Source organism: Hemicordylus capensis, chromosome 1 (genome assembly GCF_027244095.1).
Source record: "Hemicordylus capensis ecotype Gifberg chromosome 1, rHemCap1.1.pri, whole genome shotgun sequence".
NCBI classification, from domain to species: domain Eukaryota; kingdom Metazoa; phylum Chordata; class Lepidosauria; order Squamata; family Cordylidae; genus Hemicordylus; species Hemicordylus capensis.
The window spans coordinates 153,484,670-153,495,189 of NC_069657.1; the positions used below are offsets into that span (position 1 = coordinate 153,484,670).

The window sequence follows — 10,520 nt, forward strand, 5'->3', positions numbered from 1 at the left end:
ATGGTAAACCCCTCCTGTATTCTACCAAAGACAACCACAGGGCTTTGTGGGCGCCAGGAGTTGAAATCGACTTGATGGCACACTTTATCTTTACTCTAGTTCTTAGGAGGATGCTAAATAACATACTGTAGTGAATCAACCCTTATCTGTAGCCAACAAATTTTAGTCTTTTATAACCACCATCCTCAAGTGCTGATAAAAACATCAGATCTTATCATGGCTTTTAGAAGGCATTTGCATTTGGGGCTCTTTCCCTTGCAATGATGTGTTTGAAGAAAAAAAACAACTTTCCCTGACTTTCCCCAAAGCTCCTTTAATTACTTTCAGTTCAGCCTGACTTGCCATCGTCTTGTAGGTTTTGCAAGTCAGATGGGAAATGGTGAAACTTTAGCCTGAAGTCAATGAACTTGTTAAATAAAAAAACACTGAATGCTAAAAGCACTTATGCGGTTCATTCACCCAGTGAAGGAAACCCTTATTTTATTTATTTATTTATCACATTTGTATACTGCCCAAAACGCAAGTCTTTGTATACCGCCCAAAACGCAAGTCAAAACCATGGTGGGAGATCAGGATGATCCTTACTGAAAAGCACTGGAAGAAATGAAAAGAAACCATGTTGTATTCTATCTAGTAATCTTTTATGTTTTGTTATTTTAGAAGCTTGTCCCAGGGGGAATCCTGTAGGGAATGTGAGGGGTGGAGTCAGAAAGGAAAGGGAGGGGGGAAAGGAACAACCAACATAAGACTACTTTGTGTTTACAAGGGAAGCAGCTATAAAACATTTGGCAATGTGATTCTGAACCACTTGGGTGTGTAAGCCTGTAAAGCTTGTGAATGTTCCTTCATCTTCCTTTCAATGTATTACTGGGCCTGTGTGCCTGAACTGCTGCATTCTACTATTGCTGCTGCTAAATGTTTCTCCAGCTTTCTGGCACAACCCTTGAAGGTACTCTTCCCTTATCAGTCCTGGACTCTGTTGTTCACTGGATGCCCACTGCAGCGTGGATGCCCCTGCTAACAGAGGAAAGAGGCACATTTTACATGTGGTGATTTTCTTTATTTAGCAGGGTGAGAGCAACTGGCCCGATCCATTCCCAGCATGGCATCCCTCCAGTGGCTGTTGCTGGGGTCTTGCTTAGGTTTCTTTTTTAGATTGTGAGACCTTTGGGGGCAGGGAACCATTTTATGTATTTATATCTATGTAAACTGTTTTGGAATGTTTTGTTGAAAAGTGGTATATAAATATTCAGTGGTGGGATTTGAGCCATGCTACGAATACAACACCCTTGCCCACCCCAGGATAATCTAATCTTCTCTGGAAACAATGGAAGTCCTATTTCTGCAATTACCTCCACACTATACGGAGGTAATTTTACTCCAGCAAAGCAGAAGGCTATATTGCTTCACTGTCTGCACCCTGAAGGCCAAAGAATATATACTCACTAGTATTTTTAAGCCCGTTAAAATAACGGGCACTAGTAGGCCGGTCCTGCTGCCACCGTTTCTCTCCCTTCCGCGTCGGGTCTGGTCCCGTCGCCACCGTCTCTTCCTTTCCTGTGGCTGGGCTGGACCCGCCGCTGCCGCATCTCCCTTTCCTGCGGCCGGGCCGGTCCCGCCGCTGCCGCAGTTCCCCTCCCCGCGGCTGGTCCGATCCCACCGACGTCGCCTTTCCCTTTCCTGCGGTCGGGCCGGACCCGCCGCTGCCGTTTCTCTCCTCCCCGCAGCCGGCTTTCCCCGCGGCAGGGCCGGTTCCGCCGCTGCCGCCTCTGCCCTCCTGCCTCTGCCCTCCCTGCAGTCCATCCGGTCCCGTGGCCTCCACCTCCGGCCTTCCTGCAGCTGGGCCGGCCATCCGGCCAACATGGCCGCCTGGTGCCTGCGGCTGTGTCTCCCTCGGCCGTTCTGGGCATGCGCTCCGCACATGCCCAGAACGCCCAAGGGAGACACGGGCGCAGACACCGGAGACATAGGCGCACACCCAGGGATCTTATTATATAGGATTTGCCATTTCCTACCAACTTGGAAGGGGATGCCAACCCTTATAAAGCTGCTCTTCAAGCCTTAGATGATCATTTCAACAGTTCCTTGAATGTGATTGCTGAACATTACAAGTTCCACTCTAGATCCCAACTGCTTGGTGAATCTGTTGGTCAATATGTCACATCGGCACCCCATGACTCCTGCTCAAAGGGGCACTTTTCAAAGTGGTGATTCTCTTATATTTAGCTGGGGGGAGAGCAACTGCCCTCTTCAACCCCAGCCCAGCCCACCTCTGGTGTAGGCCTGAACCAGACCGAAGCCATGTTACCTTTCATATATTCTGTCTGTGTAAAGGGGGCCTAGGATTCCTTATAAGGAATTGCTTTTCTGTGCCAAGGAGGGCCAGGAGAGACTAGATAAGAAGGTGATGAGGTATTCACTTAAGTACAGGTGCAGAAGTTAGCTGGAAATTTACAGAAAGTCCAGACAAAGGAAAGGGGCAGTACCTATGCACGTAACCCCTAGGCTATAAATATGTCATGCTTGTGTATGTTCGGGGTCTTGGATTTGAGCGATAGCTGCCAAGACCTTTTGCTACTATTGAGCAAAATAAAGCCTTTTAAAACTTTCTCAACTGGTGACATGTTTGGCTAGCTGACCCAGTAAAGAACCTATCTTTGTTGGGGTACAACAATCTTGGTGCTGCGACTCGGATTGGGGCCACGTTCCCTACACAGGAGTAGGGCATCACTGGCTCCCACTGAGCGGAAGGATCCCCAGCGAATCCGGACCAAATCGACGCAAGCCGGCTACACCTGCATCTTGCGGGACGTCACATTGTGTGGAGGCACAAGCAGTGTGCCAGACAAAAGAGAAGGAAGGCATTGGTGACAAAGAAGCAGGCAAGGGTTGGAGTCCCAAGGAACAGGTGAGTGTTGTGCAAGCCTAGACACTACAGACATCGCAGGGTTAGGGTCCCATTACAGTCTAGGTGCACAGGGTTAGAGTCCCACTGGTTAGAGTCCCACTCATAGGGTTGGAGTCCCAGCTGTAGGGTTAGAGTCCCAAGCCTCACACCGAGATGGGGAAAGCTCAGAGCAAATCAGGAGGGGAGTCATGCACCCCATTAGAGTGTGTTTTGAAGAACTGGCAGGTTCTTATGGGTGGAGACCCATTGAGAAAAAAGAAGATGATTAATTTTTGTCAAAATTCCTGACTGTACTATGAGTTAGAAAATGAGGCCAAATGGGTCCCAGAAGGATCCATAGATTACCAAACAATTTTGCAGCTGCTTTTATTTTGTACCCACACGGATAAATATGAGGAGCACCAATATGCTCAGAGTTTTATGGAACTTTGGTCACGGGACGATTTGTTAAAAGCCTGTGGATTACGGAAGACTGCTCTGGTTGCCATGGGGTCGGTGCCACCCCCCAAGAAAGGCATTCATCCACCCCCTTATGTATTCCCCTGTGAGACAAACCACCCCTTGTCTACCGCTGTGCCTCCGCCTCCTCCACCTATGGCGCCACCGGCCCCAACCGTCGGAACTGGACGTCCAAGGTGGGAGGGGCTAGGTTTGGACCAGAGGGGGATGGGGAAAAGGGAGGAGGAGGGCATAAGTGTGGATAGCGAGGGTGACCAGTCTGAAGACACTGTGTTCTATTACCACGGCTCAGCCACCAGCTCAGCTACCAGCGCCGATAGCCCACCTCAGCTTTCGCCTCAAGGCCAACCTCCCCAGAGCTTGAGTCCTTTACACACGCGGTCTAAAATCCCAGTTGGGAAATTTTTTTCATAAGACACATCTTCAGATGCCCCTCAGGGATCACCTAAATGCAGACAGCCAAAGGGTCCTGGTCCATGTACCTTTTACGTCAGCCAATCTTTTGAACTGGAAACAGAATACCCCTTCCCTGAGAGAGGACCCCCTTAAAGCAGGGGAACTTTGGGAGTCGGTTTTTGAGACCCATAGCCCCACATGGTCAGATATAAGGCAGACTTGTAGCCTTCTCACGGGAGGAGAAAGAAGACTGGTTGAGGCCAGGGCTCTCCAGATTGCAATGGGACAGATGAACTAGAACTCCCAATTGGCCGCTCAGATGTACCCCCCGAATAGACCCACTTGGGATGTAGATACTGATGAAGGGAGGAAGAGTTTAGAGGGTTATCAGCAGATAATCTTGGAAACAATTAAGACCTGCATACCCATACCTATTAATATGTCAAAGGTGCACCAAATCCATCAAAATTCAGACGAGGCTCCTGGGGAATTTTTGGAATGTCTGGAGAAGGCTTTTAGTCAGTATACCCAGATAGATGTCTCCCAAAATGAAGGGGCATATATCCTGAAAATGGCTTTTGTCAGTCAGAGCACCCCAGACATAAGGAAGAAGCTACAGAAGGTCGAAGGAGGGTTAACAGTACCTCTAGCCCAGCTGATGGATACAGCCTATTAAAACCTTTACCTAGAGAGGGGAGGAACAGGATAGTAAGAGGAAGAAGGAAAAGGTGATGTATGTGGGAGGCAGAGGAAGAGGAAATCCAAGCAGGGGAGGATGGAATTCAAGCCCCCACTAAGGGACTGGATCTTGCTATACTTGTGGAAAAGGACATTGGAAAAGAAATTGCCCCCAGATTCAGTGGGAAGGAAGAGGATTGGAGGGCAATAGAGGAAGAGGTGGAAATGGCAGAGGCATGGGACAGGGAATTGCCTGGACTCCCCATGACCAACCTACCCATTGATGTAACAAGGTCCAGGATATGGCACCTACGGCTTGGCAGGTCCAAGCCCTGGAGGGAGGACCGGGGGCCCTCAGAGTCACCAGGTGGTGCTCTTAAGCCTCCAGGAGCCCCTGGTTAAAATGACAGTGGGGAACAAGGAGGAACAACTTTTAGTGGACAGTGGGGCTACCTACTCGATCCTTAAAGACACCTGTGGGGCACGTCCCACGACTGAAACAAAAGCTCTCATTGGAATAGGAGGAAAGGAAATGGAGAGGTCCCTCCTTACACCAATGGCATGTAAATTAGGCTCCCAAGAGATACAGCATGAATTAATCTGGGTGCCAGAGTCCCCTATTCCATTGATGGGACGCAATATGCTCTGCCAAATGAGAGCTATATTAGAGTTCAGCCCTACAGGGATTTTTATGACAGTACCCATGACAGAAGGCTGGCGCATGGCAGCCGGCATGATGGGCATTTTAAAAGAAGACCCCGCCATCTCCCTTCCAGAAGATTTACTCAAATTAACCAACCCAGATGTGTGGGCTAAAGAAGGAATCCTGGGAAAAGCTGAAGGGGTGCAACCAATGCATGTTAAGCTACGGCCAGGGGCGCAGCCAGTCAGGATTAAACAGTATTCCCTCTGAAAAGGAGGGTGGGAAGGACTGCAACCCATAATAGATTCTTTTCTTACAGAAGGCATTCTTGTGCCTTGTGTCTCTGCTTGGAACTCCGCGATAATAGCTGTGAGTAAGTCCAATGGGGAGTGGTGAATGGTACAGGATCTAAGGGAGGTCAATGCAGCTACCCAGACTTTGCACGCCCCCATGATGAACCCCTATACCTTACTCACATCTATTGCACGCCCCCATGATGAACCCCTACACCTTACTCACATCTATAGGGGAGCAGTACTGATGTTTTATGGTACTGGACTTGAAGGATGTGTTTTTTTCTATACCTCTGGCCAGAGAAAGCCAGCCATTATTTGCTTTTGATTGGGAGGAGTCTCGAAAAAGGGTTAGAAAGACCTATACATGGACCAGGCTTGTCCAGGGGTTCAAAAATAGAACCCTCCATTTTAGTGGGGCTTTACAGGAAGAATTGGGGCGGTGGTAAACCCCAGAAGAGGCCAGAAACCCTGACTTTGTCCTGTTACAATTTATTGATGATATTTTTCTGGCCACAAGGGGGCAGTCTTTGTTGGGGTACAACACCTCCAGTGGCTGTTATTGGTGTCTGCCTTTTTAGATTGTGAGCCTTTGGGCGGGGGGGGGAATCATTTTATTTATTATTTATTTTTCTATGTAAACTGCTTTTCTATGTAAACTGCTTTTGTTGAAAAGTGGTGTATAAGTAGTAGTAGTAGTAGTGTTGCATACTTTAAGTGTAACCTGTGAATTTGCCAACTTTACTGATGAAATGATCAGGAATCAGATTGTTACGAAAAACTGCTACCGGAAAGGAAACTTACCTTGGATGAAGCTAGGAGGGTGGGAAATGCTCTTCACTGTGCCAAATGGCTCTCTTTGGTACTCCAAAACCAAACCTCCTGCAATCCAGGCTGTTCAATCTAAATCAAGCCCCAGAAAGTGACAGCTTAGGAAAGGAAGAGCTACCAATGCTACCAATGTGGAGACTCTGTCCACAAAGCCAACTTTGCTCTCTGCCCTGCACGGATGGTCACTTGCAACAGGTTCAAGAAAATGGGACACTTTGCTAAGGGTTGCAAGTCTGCAGTCCACTCCATTACTGATTCACTATATGATACGGATGAGGCAGATGAACCACTTCCTGACAGCATTTTAAGTGTGACAGAGCCTGCTTCTCCACATTGTCAAGTAAAACTTAATGGCTATGAAGTGCAGATAATGGCGGATTCTGGTTCTCCATAAATTATCATTTCACATCTACTTTACAAGAAACTGCTTACTACATAAGATCTGCACCTACAGCCTTCAGACATCCACCGATGGGGATATGGAAGTTCCCCTATTGCCATAAATGGATACTTCACTGTTGTCCTGGAATGCAAAGGATGAACTGCAGAAGGGAAAGTGTACATATCACAAAAAGGAGTCTCAATATTGGGCTGGAAACATCAAAGATATCTGGATAGTGTTAGACCCAGATAATAAAGAACCCAAATTACAGATGGAGTATCCATGTGCTGATATGATTGCTAATTTCTTGGATGTTTTTGCTGATACTCCTGGCATAGCCATACATTTCAAACATAAAATTCAGATGTAAAACACAAAGTGAAGAATGTACCCATAGTAGTGCTCCAACACTTAGCGAGGAGGTTTTAAGACTACAGCATGCGGACTTATAGAGCCTGTTGATTCATCAGAATGGGTCCTTCCCATTGTTCTTGTGTGGAAATCAAATGGTACACTTAAAATGTCTGTGGATTTAAGAGATGTGAACTCCATCATGGTAGTGGACTGGCATCCATTGCCCAATATTAGTGAAATGTTGCTTACTCTGAAAGAGACCTCAGACAATTTTGGACTTATCTTTGGCCTATCATAAATTCCTCTGCTCAGAGGTTCCCGCAAATACACAGCCTTCATAACCCCAGAGGGTCTTTTTCAATGCATAAGACTGTCCTTTGGATTAGCCTCTGCAGCTTAAGTATTTCAACGAATGATGTATGCAATTTTTGGGACTACAGAAGGCATCACTTTCAGGATTACATTTTAGTGTATGGCAAAACCATTGAGGAGCATGATGCTAAACTGACCAAACTCTTATGAAAGTCTCCAACAACACAGACTTACTATCTCTGCAGAGAAATATCTGTTTTGCACACACCCTGTGACATATTTAGGTCACACAATATTTTGGAGTGGCGTACTTCCCAAAACAGACTCGGTGAAATCTATCCAGGAAGCACACAGCAAGGATGCACTTTGATAATGTTTAGGTCTCAGAGTATTACTACAAATTTGTTAGGCAATTTGCCTCCAAAGTTACTCCACAGCATCTTCTTTTTTAAGAAAGAAGGTTGGGATGCATAATGCGAGGCTAGTTTTCAGACTATCAAACTGGCCATTGTTGAAAGTCCTGCTCTCACTTTTTTTTGAAACCAACAGGCACACTATTGTAACCACTGATGCTTCTGAATATGGTTTGTGTGGTCTTGACCAGCAAAAACAGGACAGGGAAGTTATAGTTGCCTTACTGCTTCAGAGGAGATGTATTCTGTCTCTGAAAAAGAAGCTCTGGCATGTTTGTTGGTGAAGCACTTCAGGACTTACTTGTGGGGCAGAAAATTTACTTTTCAGTCAGCCCCTATCTGCTTTACTTACTAAGTGGGGATCAAGTTGAGCAACCCCAAGAATAGTCAAATGGATCACCCGACTTAGGGATTTTGATTTCCAGGTAGAATATCTGCCAGGTATTGTTTTATCTCAACTTCTACTTCCAGGCCAAGAGGAGCTCCCAAAAGAAGGTGTAGTAATTGTGCGAAGAGCTTCATTTTATAAAATGTGAAAGGCATGTTCCCGATATTCTGGACCAGAACAAATAATCTAAATCTGAGGAGATTCTGTCAGATTGGATGATGGAAAGAAATGGAACAGTTTGAGACTCCGGTGGTTCAGCTTGAACCAGTTTGGCTGTTTGAGTGCTAGTGAGGCAGCGAGAGGCACCTTTAAAAGTAAATCAGCAGGTCCTTAGCAGTGGTACTGCTGCTCCAGGCAGCTTCTAGGTTCGGTGGCACTTCCCCCAGCAGCCTGCGTGGCAGCACGGCTCTGGCATGCATCTGGCCGCTGCATGCACGGAGGCCAGGTGCATGTCAGAGCTGCACTGTCACCACGCATGCTGCTAGGGAGGGAGGAGTGCTACCAAGCCTAGAAGCTGCCTGGATCAGTGCATTCTACTTTTTAAGAGTTTTTAAAATGCTGGTTTTAAGCAATGTTTTCTGAAAAGCTGGAGCAAATAGGGAGAGGCCCTGAGGTAGAATCATCAGCATGGTAAGAGGCATGCTCTCTTCAGAAATGCAGATTTATCTCTGCAGGAGCTCTCTCGCTCTCCCCCTCCCATTGGCTAGAAGGAAAACACAGAACATGCCATGTGGACTTGTTTCAAAAGAAAACTAAGAGCAGAGGAGAGAGGCTGCTTCCCTCAATGCCACAAGTGTACTTTGAAGTGGCTTCACTCAATGTTGACCCTGAAGTCAAGTGTGAATAACCCCCAAGGGAAGTATTCTTTTGCTTGTACAGTGACTTCACATATCGGAAAGTATTGGATGGGTGGAGGGGTCAATCTCCAAAGGTTGTATGGAAATCTTCACAATGAACTTGCATGCATAAACCTTAAATCTTGAGGCTGTCCAAGGAAAATACATATAGAAAATCTTAATATAATTGTACAATGTCATAAAAATTGCCAGGTGTTTCAGAAAGCTCAAACTGAGTACCAAGAAATCTGCTAATCTTTCCTATATATAACGAGCCCCTGGTGGCGCAGTGGTAAAACTGCCGCCCTGTAACCAGAAGGTTGCAAGATCAATCCTGACCAGGGGCTCAAGGTTGACTCAGCCTTCCATCCTTCCGAGGTCGGTAAAATGAGTACCCAGAATGTTGGGGGCAATATGCTAAATCATTGTAAACCGCTTAGAGAGCTCCGGCTATAAAAGCGGTATATAAATGTAAGTGCTATTGCTATTGCTAAGTGCTATATACATGCATGAATACCACATTTACCCGAATAGAAGATGACCCTGCATTTAAGACAACCCCCTAAAAATATGGGTTAAATATAGGTTATTCTATTTACCCAAAAGAAAGAGGACCCTAAATGTAAGACGGCCCATCTCAGTTTCTAACATCGATGACCATCGGGGGGAAAAGCTAGTCTTGGATTCTGGTAAATACAGTATAAGATGGCAAGGTTTAGAAAGTTATAATGGGTTTTGCAGTTGTGATGGATAGTTAAAACATGGTCATATGGAAGTCACAGAACACAATTTTGACAGTAAGAGAAATTGTGCTAAATCTGAGCTGCTATATAGCACCTATCTAAGAATTTGCAAGCCGATCTTTACAATAATACCTTAGCTCCTCTGCCAGCAAGCTAAGCAGGAAATACCTAAATCAGAGAACTTAAACAGAGCAGAATAATACAGGCAGCATCTGCAGTTCATCCTTAAAGCACAGCAACACAAAGCATTGTGGTATTTTTTTCCTTTTCCTTTTAACATGGGCATTTAAGAATGTTATTGGAATGAATGCAAATATTGCAATACTTAATACTCTAGTTCTGCAAACATTAAAATATATGCAAAGATTAAATATTAATAGTCTAGCTGCCTTGGCTGTGTTTTTATCATGGGTATTGTAGTGGGTGACCTTGCTAATTAAAATTCTCACAAAACTTCAAAGGGGGAACTGTTTAAAAATATACTGATTGTCACCTCCTCCTTTTACTTGCAGGTGCTGGGTTTCTTTTCAGCAGTAGCTCCATTAATTGGCATGAATGTTAATGACTTCACATTGCTTTGCTGAGAAGAACATGAGAATAAATGCCACACATGTGCCCTTAAAAAAAAATTGGATAAAAGATTCAAAAGTATTTCATTTTGGGAGCAAACGTTAATGTGATGCAATATAGTATACCAACAGCACAGCAGGCTCTTGCAGTGTCTCTGACCCAGAAAGAATCTGTATTAGGAAATGTAAAGAAATGAGAGAATTGGAATGCTTTGTGATCATGCACACATTTCTCAGCAGTAAATGATATTAAAAGAGACAATAAGGCTGGTCTCACAAGCAGCCAAGCGTGGCTGTGGCTACCCATGAGAATGG

General features: G+C 45.6%; 1 long non-coding RNA gene across 3 annotated transcripts; it reads right to left on the reverse strand.

Moving 5' to 3' along the window:
- Positions 1-463: 463 nt before the first annotated feature.
- LOC128340477 (uncharacterized) lies at positions 464-10,242 on the reverse strand. 3 transcript variants are annotated; one of them, XR_008313744.1, is made up of 3 exons: positions 6,641-10,242; positions 6,182-6,280; positions 464-1,017 (listed from the first exon to the last, which is right to left on the reverse strand). It is a non-coding gene; the product is annotated as an uncharacterized LOC128340477 (long non-coding RNA). The 3 variants fall into 3 exon arrangements; XR_008313743.1 differs by having other exon boundaries at positions 464-594; positions 6,182-10,242; XR_008313742.1 differs by having other exon boundaries at positions 6,182-10,242.
- Positions 10,243-10,520: the final 278 nt, after the last annotated feature.